Here is a 16,189-nt window from a genome sequence, read left to right on the forward strand (position 1 = left end):
GAGCCAAAATAAACTTTTCTTCCTCTTAAGTAACTTATCTCAGGTATTTTGCCACAGGAGCAAACAGCTAACACATTTTCTTTATTTTTCTTCCTGCTTCCAAAGAATTAGAAATTCAAGTCTGCAGACTTTAGAGATTCTACAGATCTGCTTCAGCCGTCTATGAACTCCCAGAATACATATGTAAATATCTTTATTATTTGTTTATTAGGTAGGGTGCCTCTAGAACTTCTGTCACATTCTTATAAGGATCTATTTGTACAAAAAGTTAAGAACCTCTACCATGCCCATATCTTGAAATCACATCAAACATACTTTTATTCTCCCTCCTCCTAAGCCAGTTCCTTGTATCAAAATTCCTCACCTGTCACTTCCTCTAGGATTATTTCCCTGACCACCTCATCTGAATGTGAATGTTTTCCTGAAACATTTAAAACAGGCCACTTTCCTGTTCATCACACTCTGTTTAGATAACATTCACTCCATAAGTATTGATTAGGTCTCTACAAAATGTCAGGCACTATACTATTTAGATGTGCTTTGTCTTGCTCTGTTGGAAGAGGCAGGGAACATTTCAGTATCTAATACTCATCCTCTGTACTGAAGTTGCAGCTTCACTGAATGGAAACGAAAATGAACAGTGACATTTCTAGTGGGTGGCATTCAGCTGAAGAAGAATACATAAAACCAGGCTCATGACCTGCCCTGCACCTCACCACTAAACAGGGGTGGGGGAGTGAGGGTACTTACAGAAAAAGGCAATGCCTATTTGGTTACCCTTGGCATGACAATAAAGAGGTGTGAGCAGCTGTTCCCTGTACCCCACCTCAATATACTGTGGCACTAGGAAACTGTTCCAGAATCAGAAACTGTCTGCTGATCTCCAACAGGCCCTCTTAGTACCACCCTGAATATACCAGTGTCTACACACTAGACATATAGCTGGGTCCACACAAACGAACAAGACTGGAAAAACAACTCAAGGTGAAGTGGTCCCTCCACCCCATGGGAACGGGAGTCCCAGCCTTGTACATAAAGGTCAACAGAACAGTTAAAGTACTAATCATTTGACTTGGAAAACAAGGTTTTTAAAAAAAAAAAAATACATAGACCCCTGATGACAACTGAGTAGTTTACTGATAGAGGTTGAATGTGATTACGCTAAAGACGTGGTGGCAGAGATATTCTTACAGAAATAAGGGGGTGTGTGTCTGTGTCCCCTTTTGGGGAAAAGCTTCTAGGTTCCATCCTGTCCTCTGATAGATGCCACTTGATGGGGCTCCTTTGGCAAAAACTCTTTAACAGATGGAGCATACTGTTTCAGGAAAACGATTCGGAGCGTCCATGCAGTGGCACTCTGGACTATGCAAAAATCCTCTGATCTAGTTATCTATCCCGTGTACACAGGTACCCAATGGGGGGCATTTCCGTTGAAGTAGGTGGCTGCCAGAACCAAATAAGAAAAGACGCGCTGAAGCGTCACGGTGTTGTCACCCCAGGTACTGCGTTGCAGCGCTTTGGGCCGACCAGGTGTACCCGCCTCGGTGTCCTCGCCCACTGAGGACAGGCCACGCCAGAGACCGAGCAGAAGAGCGAGGGGGAGGAGGCAGTTAGGTCACCCCCGGCCTCAGGCAGGGAGAGAGCGCTCGAGCCTCACTTCCCCGGCACGTTCGGAGGAGACGGGGTGGGAGGGGACACTCCCCCGGCTCGCCAGGCGTCCGCCGCCCCTCCGAGTCTGCTCGTCCTCCCGACCCGGAGACGCCGCGGGCCCGAGTTCCCGGACAGCCGGAGCCGGAGCGCCGCCTCCTGAGAGGTGAGGGCGGGTCTGGGAGGCGGGATGGTGACTGGGCGGCAGCCCGCGCTCCCAGGGCCGCGGGCGGTCGTCCAGGTACCGTTGGCGGGACTGCCCGAAGCACCCCGAGCTCCGGAAGCTCGTTTCCGCGCGGGGAAGGGTCTGGCGAGGGTGGTACTTCGGCCGCGGCGGAAGGAGCCGGGCAGCGAGCCTCGGAGCGGGAGGCCTCCGGGGCCTCACTCCAACTTCTCTTCCAGAGCCCCACATGAGCTCGGGCGCGCGGGCGCGCGCGCGTTCCCCGCGGCCTCGCGCGCAACAGCACCCCGCGCGCTCGCGCGCCCTCCGTCTATTTTTTTTCCTCTTTCTTTCATTCTCACGCTCCAAAATAGGTCAAGAGGTGGAAGTTACACCTAGAACCGCCCCGACCTGGATGCAAAAGAGCTTTTCTTCGGCAGCTCCCCGGAGAGCATTGTAACTATTTGGTTCGGAGAGCTTCCCGCCCCGATACCGTGCAGAAAGCGCCCGCGACCCGGGCGCTGACAATGGTCTGCAGGGGGGAGCCGCGAGAAGCCTCTTTTCCGCCCTAGTTCTGCTGGCTCTGCGCCCTTTGGGAGGAGAGGGCGCGACAGGTCGCCTTGCACGCCCGGGGTCTGACCGCCTGGGTGAGTTCCTGCTCTTCCTAGGCCATTCCAGTCACCGTGGGTGACCTGTTTACCTTGCAAACTTAGACACGACCAAAACCGGCGAGCCTGCGGAGCAGTAAGGGATTGCGGGATGTGCCTCAGATGGGAGAACCGATCTATCAGAGCTCAGAGCTGAAGGGGACACGGTTAGTGGCTGAGGCGAAAATGAATTTGTATTTTCGTGGAGTGCACGTGTATCTTTCCCTTCAGAACCTATCACTTGGGAATTGATTTTTAACTAGCAGGAGGCGGAGAACTAAGATAACTCGAAGGCAGAAAGTTTTCAAAGCTGAAGATGAAAATACGGTTTTTAGAAAGGAATGCCAAAATAGAATGGTAGGATTTATATAATATTACTTGTGTTCTCAATCTCCCTCTCTCTCTCTCTCTCTCTCTCTCTCTCTCTCTCTCTCTCTCTCTGTCTCTCTCTCTCTCTCTCTGTTTATATTGCTTTGGTTCTTTGTAATACATGATATAAGCAAACCATACTTTATGTAGAAAGGGGAAGATTACAAAGATATACGGGCAAAGCTTTATTTAAGTGGGTATGCATGAATTTGAATATACATAGGAAATTTCACATGGGGAAAAGAGCTAGAATGAATCTATCTATATAGCTTTGTATTAAGGTTATTGCAATATTACAGGTAACGATTGGTGTTGTTTCAGCAGAGGAAAACATTATTCGTGTGACTAATTAGCAAGTCAAATCCTTTGCCTTCCTGGCTAATGAATGGTTAATTTGTTTTGAAGTTTACAAGGGAGACTGTAGGTTTTTATGTCCTTGATTCCCGGCTGAAAATGCAGTGTAAACAACTCTGATATTGTGAGTGGTGCCTTAGAGATGCTCAGAAGAGAGGATCACTGGAGAAGGATGCTAGCGGCTCTGATGCCGTTGATTGCATGTAACTTATTTAAAGGAGACCTTGACAAGTTGGAAAGTATCTCGTCACTAAGGAAACTGCTTCAGAAAACTGCCGCTTTATTAATGTGCTTGGTCAGATTTGAAAAAGAGAACTCTTACAGACTCTCCCTAATTCAAAAGAAATCATATTTCTAGAAAGATTCAATTACTGTAATGATGTTCTTTGGAAATAATTCCCCCCCCCCATTTGGGGCATATATCTTAATATAGTTAAAGCATCAAGGTAGTTTGGAGGTTTCAATAAAATTTTACTTACCAGAGGGATGGTGACATTGAAAATACTTAGTCTGCATAGTTAACTAATTCTGCCTTAAAATGGAGGGTCAGGTTAGCAGGAGGAAGTCCAAGAACATCTTAAATCTCTGTTTATGTGTATTTTCCAAAGCCAAATCTTACTTATGATTAAAAGGGCTATGTAGAAAAGGTATTAGTCAGACACCGCATATAGTATTTCTGAGAGATGGGTGTGTGAATACGTCAATGCATTTCACTTGAAAGTATGGAGAACTAGGCTCCAAAATTTGAGACACATGTTGAAGGCTTTATCATTGCTTTGAAGAAGGCACAAGCTAGGGATGCTTAGCAATACTCAGAATCTAAATTTTGAGAGAAAAACACAATGAATTTCTTGTGTTTACTGCATGTGGATGTTGGGTTTATATTTTTAAGAAGGAATTGAGTGAATACTCTAATTGCAGTTAGCCCATGGTGTAACGAATGTTAAAATTAGGCTGTCAGCACTTGTCTGTGCAATTTTACGTTTTTACTCTTAGACAAATTAGGAAGTGTTCTGAAGAGTGGCATGCAAGTATTAAGATAACTGAAGAATTATGTAAGGACAAACTGAAGGATCTACATATTGAGCTGGATCTGGCATAGTTTGGTCCCTGGGAAGGCTGAAAGGAATAGTGATCCTACATGGCCATAGCTTTTGTGATTCTCTTCTCTTGATGGCATAAGAGAGGATAAAAGCCCTAGCTAAGAGCTGTTCAAAGAGGGGATAATGCCATTTATTTCGGGTACTTACATCTCATGCAGAGACCCTTCCAACTACTCCAGGGAGGCTTTTTAAGTTTGAACTAGATTGCCTGGAATGAAATTTAGCCTAGTGCCATTTCCCCATCTGTGAAATGGGCATAATGATCCTTCTAAGGTGGTTATGAGAAGCAGATGGAATAATGAGTGTGAAATGCTGAGTATACTGTTGGCACATTGTGAACAGTCGTGAAGAGTGGTTATAGTAAGAAGTAGCAGTGTTGATTTAATATCATTTCCCGGGGCTGCAGAGGGGTTGCTGCATAATTGACTCTAGAATTTAATATTTGAGTCAATGGGTCATTCCCCCTTCCTCTTCTAGTCAGTGTTGCCTAGGAGCTTGAGGCTAACACTGTCACACTTGCTTCTCCTCTACCCTAGACAGACCTTTGAGTTACCAAGGTTAAAGAGGTCACTTGCAATTATTTTTGGAGATAATGATGAGATAGATAATAGGGTAAGGGAGGAGCTTTCCAAGTGAACTTGTAAAATAAATTTTATGCATTTGCTTAACTAGTTTCTGTTAATGTCTTTAGAAATATAGTCTTGATAACAGGATGTTAATTTTTGGTTTTTACAAAATTTACATCCTTTAGGATTTAGAAATAGGGTCTAGTATTTAGACTGTGGAAAGGAAGTAGAAATACTATTTATTCAGCTTTTCAGGCATTCAACATTCCCAAGGCACCCAAGGCACTAAGAGCAAGAAAAACATACTTGAACCTTTTGCTTGCAGAATGCATGTCTGCTGGTAAGAGGTAAACCTATCATGTTAATCTTTACTAAGTGCTTTGCGGGGAAAAATGTCAAGGGAAGTACTATAGTCTAGGTGTGTGTCCCTCCGAAACTCCTGTTGAAACTTAATCCTCGGAGTTGTATGTTAATGGTATTTGGAAATGGGGCTTTTGGGGGTCAGAATAATGAGGTCATAAGGCTGGAGTCCTAGGATTGTATTAGTGGTTTTTAGGAAAAGACCCAAGTCACTAGGCTTGCTCTCTTGCCATGTGATACCTCTTTGGGACTTTGCAGAGATTCACCACCAGCAGGAAGTCCCCTACCAGATGCTGAGTAGAGCAATATTCTTAGATTGCCTAGCCTCCAGAACCATGAGATAAATAAGACTCAATTCTTTATGAATTACCCAGTCTTTGCTACTCAGTTATAGCATCTAGAAATGCATGAAGGTAGAAATAAGGAATTAGATCTGTGGGATAGGAGGTGAGGAATGCTTACATAAGGAAGTGATATGAGGGAAGAATGTTTAATGCAGAATAAACAGCACCTGCAGGGACCCTAAATGTGACTCTGTGTGTGTGTGTGTGTGTGTGTGTGTGTGTGTGTGTGTGTGTGTTTCAGGGAGAACAAAGAAGAGAGCAGGTACTTTTGAAGAAGGGGGCAAGACAGTATGTACGAGGCCGAAGCAGTATGTCTGTTATGAGAAACATTTTTTTTTTCTATGTAAGGCTATGGTTTGAGTAGAACTCTTAATTGTTTTTGAAACATATTACCTTAGAGTTTTTCAGACTACTCTACTGAATTATAAAAATGATATTTGTAATCTTTTATTAACTGATCAGAAATGAAAACAGTTTTACCATGATAGATTAATTTGCCAGCTCTTTGTATTATAGTCTGAATTTAAAATACTTTGGATTAATTTCTTTTTCAAATTGAACAGATTTCTGTTTAAAAAACATGTCATGGATACTTATAGCTATCATAATATCACACCCACACACCCACACACAGTCACCCCTTCAGTTTTAATCCATATCTATAGAAGAGCTGCAGGGACCGATTGCTTCATATTTCTCACATGGAAAGGTCACCAAAGTATCTGAGAGTCCCTGAGCCCAGCTCTGTGAGGTTGTGATATACACTCTGCAGAGCAGTGGCCGGAAACAACCTCCCCCTTGGATTGCTCTCTCAAGGTCATTTCAAGGACTTGGTGGGCAGTCCTCTTCCCCAAGTACATAGTATTATTCTCTGTTTTTTCCTTGTCTCCTTCTCTCTCCAGTGTTCCCTATGGTTATTTCCCAGATTTCATAAGTTTTTTCTTTTTTTTTCCCTCAATTCCAGACCCTAAAGTGCCATCAACCCTGACTTAGGTACACCTGACTGGTTTTGTATTGCATAACTGTGTTTGCCAGATGGGCACAACCTTTCCCCCTTCATGGTTCTCCCAAGGTATTCCCTTCCATCTTGGTGTACAGAATGCTCTCATCTCTGCCTTCACTTTCTCTTATCAGTAAGGTTGCAGATAAGGGAAGCAGCCCTAGCTACCATAAGCAGAAAGAGCTTTAAAAAGGGAATTAGTTGCTCACAGAGAAGGTTGGAAGGGAAAGTTGCTACTTATAAGAGATGAGAGGATCTTGGCTAAGCCTCATGAGGTGATTCTCAGGCAGCTTGCCTGAACCTGCCCAGGTTTGCTCCCATTACTGCCACAGGCTAGAGGCTGGGAATGAGAGCCACTGGAACTGCTGACATCAAAAGCACACTGTTTGGCTGTATTCCATTGATCAGAGAAGCTGCTGCAAAGTGCCAGGAAGCTAGTGACTGACCATTGCTACCAACAACAAAAACCAGCTAGCAAACATCATCCTTAGAAACCCTCCACCTCCCTTCTTCTCCATCTCATCTTATTGGTAGAATCTATTCCATGCCCAGAGTCCTGGGGGCAAGGGACTCTGGGAAATGTAATTTTTAGGCCTCTAGCCAGAGTTGTGAAATAATGTACAGTTGAAGGAGGTAGAAACAAATGTTAAGTGACAAGCCATCATATCCAACACATCTAAAATACAGTTTATTGGAGATTTAGAATACTTAATTTGAAGCAGGTTGAGATTGATTTTGGAAGATGTGTTACAGAAATCAAAAACAACCTAGTAGCTAGCATGGTAGCACGCACCTGTAATCCCAGTAGCTCAGGAGGCTGAGGCAGGAGGATCCTGAGTTCAAAGCCAGCCTCAGCAATTTAGCAGGACACTAAATAACTCAGTGAGAACCTGTCTCTAATAAAATACAAAATAGGGCTAGGGATGTGGCTCAGTAGTCAAGGGCCCCTAAGTTCAATCCCTGGTACCCCTTCCCCCCCAAAAAAAAAACCTAGTTACTAACCAGTTACTCTTTCAAACAGATGGATATTATAGGTTATAATTACTAGAGTAAGCATTAAGTAAATAAACAAAAAATTTATTTTAAGTGGAAATAAATTTTTAAGTAAAATATATTCCTTTGATTTGGATTAGTAATCAAAGTAAAATATTTTAAAAAATGATTTTTAAAATGGTTCTCCCCACCAAAGCTCCATATAGCCTTCCTATTTCATGAATCATAATGCAAAGAAAGAATATAGTACTATTATTAGAAATAATAGTCCTGACTGGCTAGTTTATTCATTAGATGTATTAACTGTGTACTTGTGTTTTTGCTGAATCTATCTTTTCTCTGTAACTTTCATTGTGTTCTTTTTAAGGATTACAAAGATAGACATGATCTATTTATCATAGATTAAAATAAGAGTATGCTTGAATTTACTCCAGTCACTTATTTTATACCCTCACACCTGTTCAATTCCCTTTTTTTACAAACCACTAATGTGAATATGATTGTATCTCTTCTATTCCTGGGTAATAAATTATCAGTTTATTTTCACTCAGAAATTACATGAGTATATCTAAGAAGAGTCTTGGTTGTTGGATAAAAATCATCTTGAATTTGCCTCTGATGCTTGGAGTTAGAAAAGACAGAAGGGTAGCTTAAGGAAATGAACTAACAGTGAATTTGTTACTGTTTGCATGCATTTTCTTAGATTGAGTATCTCAGAAGGTAAGATTATTCATCTCTTGTTAGGCGATGAAAGCATTTTAGTGCAGAATTACAAATGCTGCTGGGAGCAAATTATACTATAATATGACTGCATTTTGGGGTTCAGTGGTGATAATTTTGGCTCTACCCCAAGCCACCCCAGATTAACACATGAAGATAACACAATGCTCGTACTCTGTAAATGCAGCTTTAAGTCTTCCATCCAGGGAATAACTAAATTGAATGTTATTTGATCAAATAAAGGAGAGTAGGAGTATTCATCTTTGTGTTATAGTAATGCATGAACGCTCTCTCCCTTCAGGCACTTTTTCCCTTTGATTCAAATTTGTACAAACATTGGAGGCAAGACCCTGGGTTTCCCTTACTCTAGGTTATAAGAATCATAAATTCTTGTTTTCTCTTGCTGCATGGAGCTTGGTTGAAAATAGAGTTCTAATACAAAATTTCCTTCTGTGGATTGAAAATCAAAATTATCTTTTAATTTGCTAAATAGTCTATAAAATTTTTTTAGAAAATCCCAATCTGAAATCTCTCTCAGATTAGATCATTGATGAGCCACATGGAAGTGGGGGGGAGCTAGGTAAAGGGAACATGCATCTTTTTTAAGGCAAAATTTGAGGAGAATTAAGCAAAACTAGTATTTGAACATCACTGAATGATTTGTTTACTTGGCAATTCAAGAAGTGGATATTAAGAGCATGTTGTGTATGGAGAATGGTGACTGGTGTTCTATCCTTGAGAGGCAGATGGTCTAAGGGGTGGATAACAAAGGGTTGTGATAGTGGGCTCTCTTGTAATAAGCATGAAGAACATGGCTTTGTCAAAGAGAAAGTGGCATATTCTGTCATTGCAAGGTGAAAGATGGAATTATTTCAAACAAATATAGTTTTGACCTCAAAGAATAGTTGCTCATATTTTTAACAAAAATAAAAAGGTAGCTAAGAGGCAAAAAGTAACTGCAGTTCTTATATTTGTTTCTTCAACCCACAGAAATTTAAATAGGTGAGCTTGTTGAAAATCAAAGGGCTTTAGTATTTAAAGAGGTAATGTGTTTGTAAGAGAAAAGGACTGCTTTTGGTACTCTAATCAATGTTCAAAAGTAATCAGGTATCCTTAAAAAATTCTCAGACTCTGTAATTACTCACTGGTCATCAAATTTAGAATTAGAGTAATTCAACTTAAAACTAAAAAATAAATATTTAGAATTAGAGTAATTCAAGAAAATACAGAGACAGTCAGAAAAAGTCCTTCGTAAACAAAGATGGCAATGAAATGATTTATGCAGTTATGAACTAGATCTAAGGTGAACATGTCTACAGTGACCAACTTGTTGTCTAAACCAGGACACTCTAAGAATAAAGAGGACAGTACTAATATTTGCCCTGGGAAAAGAAGTATAAGTGAAGACTACTTAGAAAACTTTGAGTGATCAAAACTTATGGATGTCCAAGATTGAGGTGCTAGTTATCTCACAGGATTGCATTAATTTTAATATTGACTTTTTTAAAAAAAATCCATTGTGGTGAGATATGCATAACTTAAAATATATTATTTTAACCACTTTAAAAGTACAGTTCGACAAACAGCATGAAATACATTCCCATTGATTAACAATCACTGCCATCAATCTCCGGAACTTTTTCATCTTCTCAAAGTTGAATTCCAGACCCACTAAACAATAACTCCCCGTCTCCCTCCCCAAGGTCCCTAGCAACCCCATTCTACCTTCTGCCTGTGTGACTGACTATTCTAGGAATCTTACATAAGTGGAATCATACGGTATTGGTTGTGTTGTGACTGGCACATTTCACTTGGCATAATGTCTTTAAGATTCATCTGTATTGTAGCATGTATTAGAATTCCATTCCTTTTTAAGGTTGAATAATATTCTATAATATGTACCTGCCATACTTTGTTTACCCATTCATCTGTAGTTGGAACATTTCAGTTGCTTCCACCTTTTGGCTACTGTATATAATGCTGCCCTGAACTTGGGTATATAAATATCTCTTCCAGTTACTGCTTTCAGTTCTTTTTGGTATATTCTCACAATATTTATTTTATTTTATTTTTTAATATTTATTTTTTTTTAGTTTTCAGTGGACACAACATCTTTATTTTATTTTTATGTGGTGCTGAGGATCAAACCCAGCGCCCCGCGCATGCCAGGCAAGCATGCTACCACTTGAGCTACATCCCCAGCCCACAATATTGATTTTAAAATGAAGAAGTTCAAAATGGAGGAAAAAGAAAAAAAATTATTTTACTCTATAGGATCTTTCTGATCATGTTTCTCCAACACAGTATTGCTTCAGATTGGAGCCCAGCTCAGCCTTTGCAGAATTCATCAGAAACAGCAGATGTTGCAGATAACCTCAAGAAACTTCCTGCTGCAAAAAGCATCCAAGGTCTCAAATTTCATCCCAACACAGAAAGGAAGCTCTTTTTTCTGTCATAACTACCAGTCATACACAGACTACAGATGTTGCTAGGGGGAAAGGGCAGGCATCTTAAATATCTGATTCTAGGTCAGGCAAGTGGCCTTCAAGAGAACCAAAAACTAGAACAGCATGAGGTGGAACCCAGAATATTCCACGTGACCAAGAACATTTCTGAAACACAGGGGATCATGTACTTCTTGGGGAAAAGGGAATGGAACCAACTACTATTGAGTTGGGAACTGAAACAGATTCTACTTGAATATGGACCTTCCAGTTACAGAAAAAAGTAATCTACCTTTGACTGTGGATATTGATATCAGAACGCCAATGTCAAGAATATTGGTGCCTGTGATCTAAATTTAGCTAATCCCCTTATAGAAGCAGAGGCATCAAAATGTGACTATTCTTTGAAATTTTAAGTAGCTCTATTTCCACTGGGTAGGTATAGTCCTGGAGAATAATGTTGACATTTGGAATTGCTATATTCATTGGATGTAATTGTTCCTCCTCTCTTTAGGCAGAAACAGAACTCTGTAGTCAACAGAAGATACCTGTTCGTTAATAACAGGATCCTTGGAAAAAATTGATAAACTTTTGTATATAGGTAGTTACTGAACTGCAGAAAATACATTTGCAGAAGTTATCTGATAATCAGAAATGGTAGCCAAAAGCCAAAGAATTATTAAAGGTGCTTTCAGAAAAAATGGACCCCAAATTAGTGTCTTTCAGCTTCCTGGAATGAACAGTGTCTTCAGGTCTACTCTCATCGAACTGCTCCTATATCAATGAAGACTGGAAAATTAATAGGCAAGTCAACACAAAAACCAGCATGTGAATATTTGTAGCAGCTTTATTCATAATTGTCAAAACTGGATGCAATCAAGGTGTCCTTCCATAGGTGAATGAATAAATAGATTGTAGCATATCCATACAATAGAATATCATTTAGTGATTTAAAAAAAATGATCAAGCTACAAGAAGACATGGAGGAACTTTAAATGCATATTGCTAGGTGAAAGAAACCAGTCTGAAAAGGGTACATACTGTATGATTCTAACTATATGACATGCTGGAAAGGCAAAATTATAGAGATATTAAAATGATCATTGGTTGCCAGAGGGCTGGATTCAGAATGAGAGATGAATAAGTGGAGCCCAGGGAAGTTTTAGGGCCATAAAACTGTTCTGTGTGAGGCTGTAATTGTGGATACACAACATTATGCATTTTTCAAAATTCAGAACTGTGCAATACAAAGAGTAGATCCTAGAATAGACTATGGGTGTTTATTAATATTCACGAATCAATATTGGTTCATTAGTGGTAACTTAAGAATCACACAGATGCAAGGTTTTAATTTAAACATTTCATGAAACATTTTTTTTAAATGAACAAGAAATTCTATTTGGTGCTAGAATAGAAGATGTAGAAAGTGTTAACTCCAGGGGTCTGAGTGACAGCAGGTCCAGTAGTAAGGAGCAGAGCTCCAGGTCAAGGACATTAATATTTCTGTTGTTCCTTTCCCAGCAGAAACATCTTATCAGCTTCAATGTACCATAAGTGCAGAAATTTCTCCCAAGCTTTTAGCAGGAGAAGAGGATGCACTCAGCCAGATTTCTGAGCAGAGTTGCCATCCAGTTTCATATTGGTTAAAGGTTTGAGTTAGAGCCCACAGAATGCATTGACAGGCCAAAAACAGAGAGATCTACAGCCCCAAAGTGGCAATGACATCCATCTTCATGGCCTTCCAACCTTCTACTATTGATTTTTCCTACTGCAGACCTGAACAGATTCTCCACCCGGCTTTCCTCTGCAGAAAGCTGTTGAGGTTTTGTATCAAGTTGGCCGAAAAGCCAATCTAACTTCTCTTGTTTTGCTAGGAAGGAATATTGTGGTTGCTACATAATTGTAGGAAAGGAAGGAGATCATATACCATTTCCTTAAAAAGGCTAGATAGCCACTCCTGTAAGGAGGCAGTATATAGAAAAACCTGTGAGCAGAACTTTGAGTTAGATATTTTTAAAGAATCTTTTTTTTAGCCAAAGTAATTTATGATATCTTGTTTGATAGTTTGTCTATTCTGCTTGTTAAAATGTGGGTCTTTTGAAATGTAGTGGCAGGGTGTGCGAACAGAAAGTTTTATTCTCATTAAGATGATGAATTTGGACATAAAATGAATGGCTTTATGGGTGGAATACCATGTGAACCTCTGAAATGAGAAGGTCCTAGGAATCCTACTCCCGGTGCAACTAAAATCTGATCAACTTCATACTAAGGCTCTGTATTTTGCTATTGGCCATGTTTACCTTGCCAGCTTACTTTTTTAAGTTACCAACTTTTAACCACATTATTTTGAAGTTTGAATTATTCCCACTGCTCTGTGTATTATGACTGATTCATTAAAGTGAGAAATCAAAGACTAACTGAATAATTAAAAAAATGGAGGAAATACTGTTGTATTTGGACGTGTTAAATTTTATTGCAGGTAAATAATAATCACTGAAACATTCACATAGGTTATTGACTGTTTTGTGTAACATGTACTTTGGTTAAGGCTGTGTATGAGTAATGTCAGTTTTGTTTATTTGAACTAAACTGCAGGATGACATGGTGGATCTATGGACTTGTAGAATCAACACCCATGGCTTCCAGTCCTTGGTCCTCAAGAAACTAATTAGATAGTTTTTGTACTGGTTGATTCTCAAGTATTTACAAAACGACAGCTTTGGTTTTACACCCATTTGCTGAATTTTGCATCTGGTTTTCTTATGTCTAATCTCTTGAACTTCTCATTTTCCAAAAACTTGGGACACTATAAAACAAAGAAATTTGTTGACCAAAATAGAATGTTGGTCTTCCTAAGAAAATTTAAAAGACTCAAGTCATTTGTTGTCATGTTATTTCTGTGATTTTAAAACTAAGTTCCAAAAATATTGTATTTCATTATTTTAAAAACATTATTTCACATTTCAACATCACTGGCATGAGTGTGCATCTTCAGTGGAGGCATATCCTCATCTTTCTTGGCAATAAGTAAAATAATTATACATATGAGAAAACAGATGGCATCCTAGCTTCCATGAAATGTTGTGTATCCATTTACAAGAAATATTTCCATCCTGCCTCAGGAACTTCGGGTTGAATGTTTTTTTTTTTTTTTTTTTTTTTTTTTTTTTTTAGAGAGAGTGAGAGAGGAGAGAGAGAGAGAGAATTTTTAATATTTATTTTTAGTTCTCAGCGGACACAACATCTTTGTTGGTATGTGGTGCTGAGGATCGAACCCGGGCCGCACGCATGCCAGGCGAGCGCGCTACCGCTTGAGCCACATCCCCAGCCCTTGAATGTTTTGTCTTTACTTATTTTTTTAATTTTTAGCTTAGGACCCGAATACTGTTTTCCTGTTTGTTTACTTATTTTTTAATTTTTTAAAAGTAGATTATGATGGAACCCCTTGAGGGTTAAAGAAATGATATCTGTCCTTTTAAATGGAAAATAATAGACAATATGCTTTTACACAGTCTTACCTCTGAAGAAACAAACACAGTCATAAAATGGAGTATGGAAACTGAAAAAAATTAAACTTTCCAAAACAGTCTGGTTTATTCTGGGCACAGACTTAATAACTCCGGCTGCTAGGAGAAGTATAATTTGCTGCCACGGGAAAGCTTAAAATGTCAAACACATTCTTATAAAATACAACGCGAGCTGCCTGCAAATGAGACCTTTCTTTCAACTGGTCTATTTCCTATTTCAGTGCAGCTTTCATAATTGTGGCACTTACTCAGAATTGAAAGCCTCTGGGTGTGATGTAAACATGCAAATCATACTCCCTGCATCAGTTTTCACAGGTATTAAGCAGGTGTGGGGTGCTGCAGACAATGGGGGAGCTACGGGCTACTAAGGGGCTCAGAATATATAAAAGCAAACTAGCCCAGAAATGAACACAGAGCCCTGAAATGGTGTCAGGGAGCTCTGACTAAAATGCAAAAGGCTGGCTATCAGAGGACCGGTACCCAAGGACACAGCAGAGGTCACAGGTGCAGCCAGCCTTCCCCAGCATCCCACCCAGAGCAAAGAGCCTGTGAACTGATGTCACCAAGCCCATTTATCCAAAGCTGACCCCTCCTGACCCGAACCATATGACATGCTGGAAAGGCAAATGTTTTTCTTCATATTTTAGATAGGATTCCAACAACATTGTCTGATTTAAGTCCAAAGCAGACTAAATGCAGCAAATTAGAAAGTGGAAGCACTTACTGGAGATGGGAACACTGAGAATGAGAAGTGACAGCCAGCAAAGTAGGGCAGAGGAAGGATTAAGAAGTACACTTTGGCCGGGTGGCAAACACCTGTAATCCCAGCAGCTGGGGAGGCTGAGGTGGGAGGATTGCCTGTTCAGAGTCAGCCTCAGCAACTTGGTGAGGCACTAAGCAACTCAGTGAGACTCTATCTCTAAATAAAATACAAAAAAAGGGCTGGGGGTGTGACTCAGAGGTTAAGTGCCCCTGGGTAGAATTCCAGGGGAAAAAAAAAAAAAGTACACTTTGCCCTCAATATCTGTGGTTTCTCAGGGACTGAAAATATTTGGGGAAAAAAAACTGTGTACTGAACTTATACAGAATTTTTCTTGTCATTACTTCCTAAACAATACACTATAACAACAATTTACATAGCATTTTCATTGTATTTGATAGTATAAATAATCTGGAGATCATTTAAAATATATAAGAAGATGTGCATATGTTTATATGCAAATACGTAATTTTAAATAAGGGTCACAAGCATCCTCATATTTTGGTATCCATGGGTGGAGTGGAATTTCCAGAAATAAATCCTCTGGAACTTTATTAAGCCTGGGAGAACATCGCTGCTATTATTGTGGCAAATAAAATATGTTATTTATAGACTACTTAGAATAAAAGTATGTAAAATATGTTCGAAAGGTTTCCATGAACATTATTAAAATATCGAAAAGGATCAATCTCAGCTTTATCTATTGTTAAATATTGTGACTTAGCGTTTACTTAAATTGAGCTGGATTTCGACATCAGTATCTATTTATTTAGCATTGGACTTTCAGACTAATACAGATGGCACACACATCATCCATTACATATGATGGGAGCAGATCATGGTGCAGCTGGGACTTGTGGTCTTCAAAGTCCTGTTCTTAACTCCTGCCCCACTGATGGGGTTACCAGCATGCCCACAGGGTAGATTCCTGCTCAGGAGGTGTGAGCTGCCTGGGAAATAAGAAGTCTGAAATAATCAGTAAGAAATAAAAACAGATCCAGAAACTAGATATGGAAAGGGGAGACCTGATGGGTCTTGCAGTCCTGATAGGAGCTGGAACTGAAAACTGGAAAGGGCTTCCATTCTTTATATAAGGGGGAGTACATCAAAGGCAGAGATAAGGTTTTAATGGGAGGAGTCTTGGTTGGGTGCTTGCTTCCGGGTGTGGAACGGTCTTGCAGTAAACACCGTTGAC

The 16,189-nt window shown here is 40.0% G+C and overlaps 1 protein-coding gene across 9 annotated transcripts in view; it reads left to right on the plus strand.

The window, feature by feature from the left end:
• Positions 1 to 1,720: 1,720 nt before the first annotated feature.
• Positions 1,721 to 16,189, plus strand: part of TRMT9B (tRNA methyltransferase 9B (putative)) — a 56,965-nt gene continuing 42,496 nt past the window's right edge. For 6 of the 9 annotated variants that reach the window (XM_081268891.1, XM_081268893.1, XM_081268896.1 and 3 more), the window contains exon 1: positions 1,905 to 2,454. The gene's annotated coding sequence lies outside the window, so the exon portion shown is untranslated. The other 3 variants (XM_081268895.1, XM_081268890.1, XM_081268892.1) reach the window with 3 other exon arrangements.

Source organism: Spermophilus citellus, assembly GCF_964194105.1.
Source record: "Spermophilus citellus genome assembly, chromosome: 16".
Classification (NCBI taxonomy): domain Eukaryota; kingdom Metazoa; phylum Chordata; class Mammalia; order Rodentia; family Sciuridae; genus Spermophilus; species Spermophilus citellus.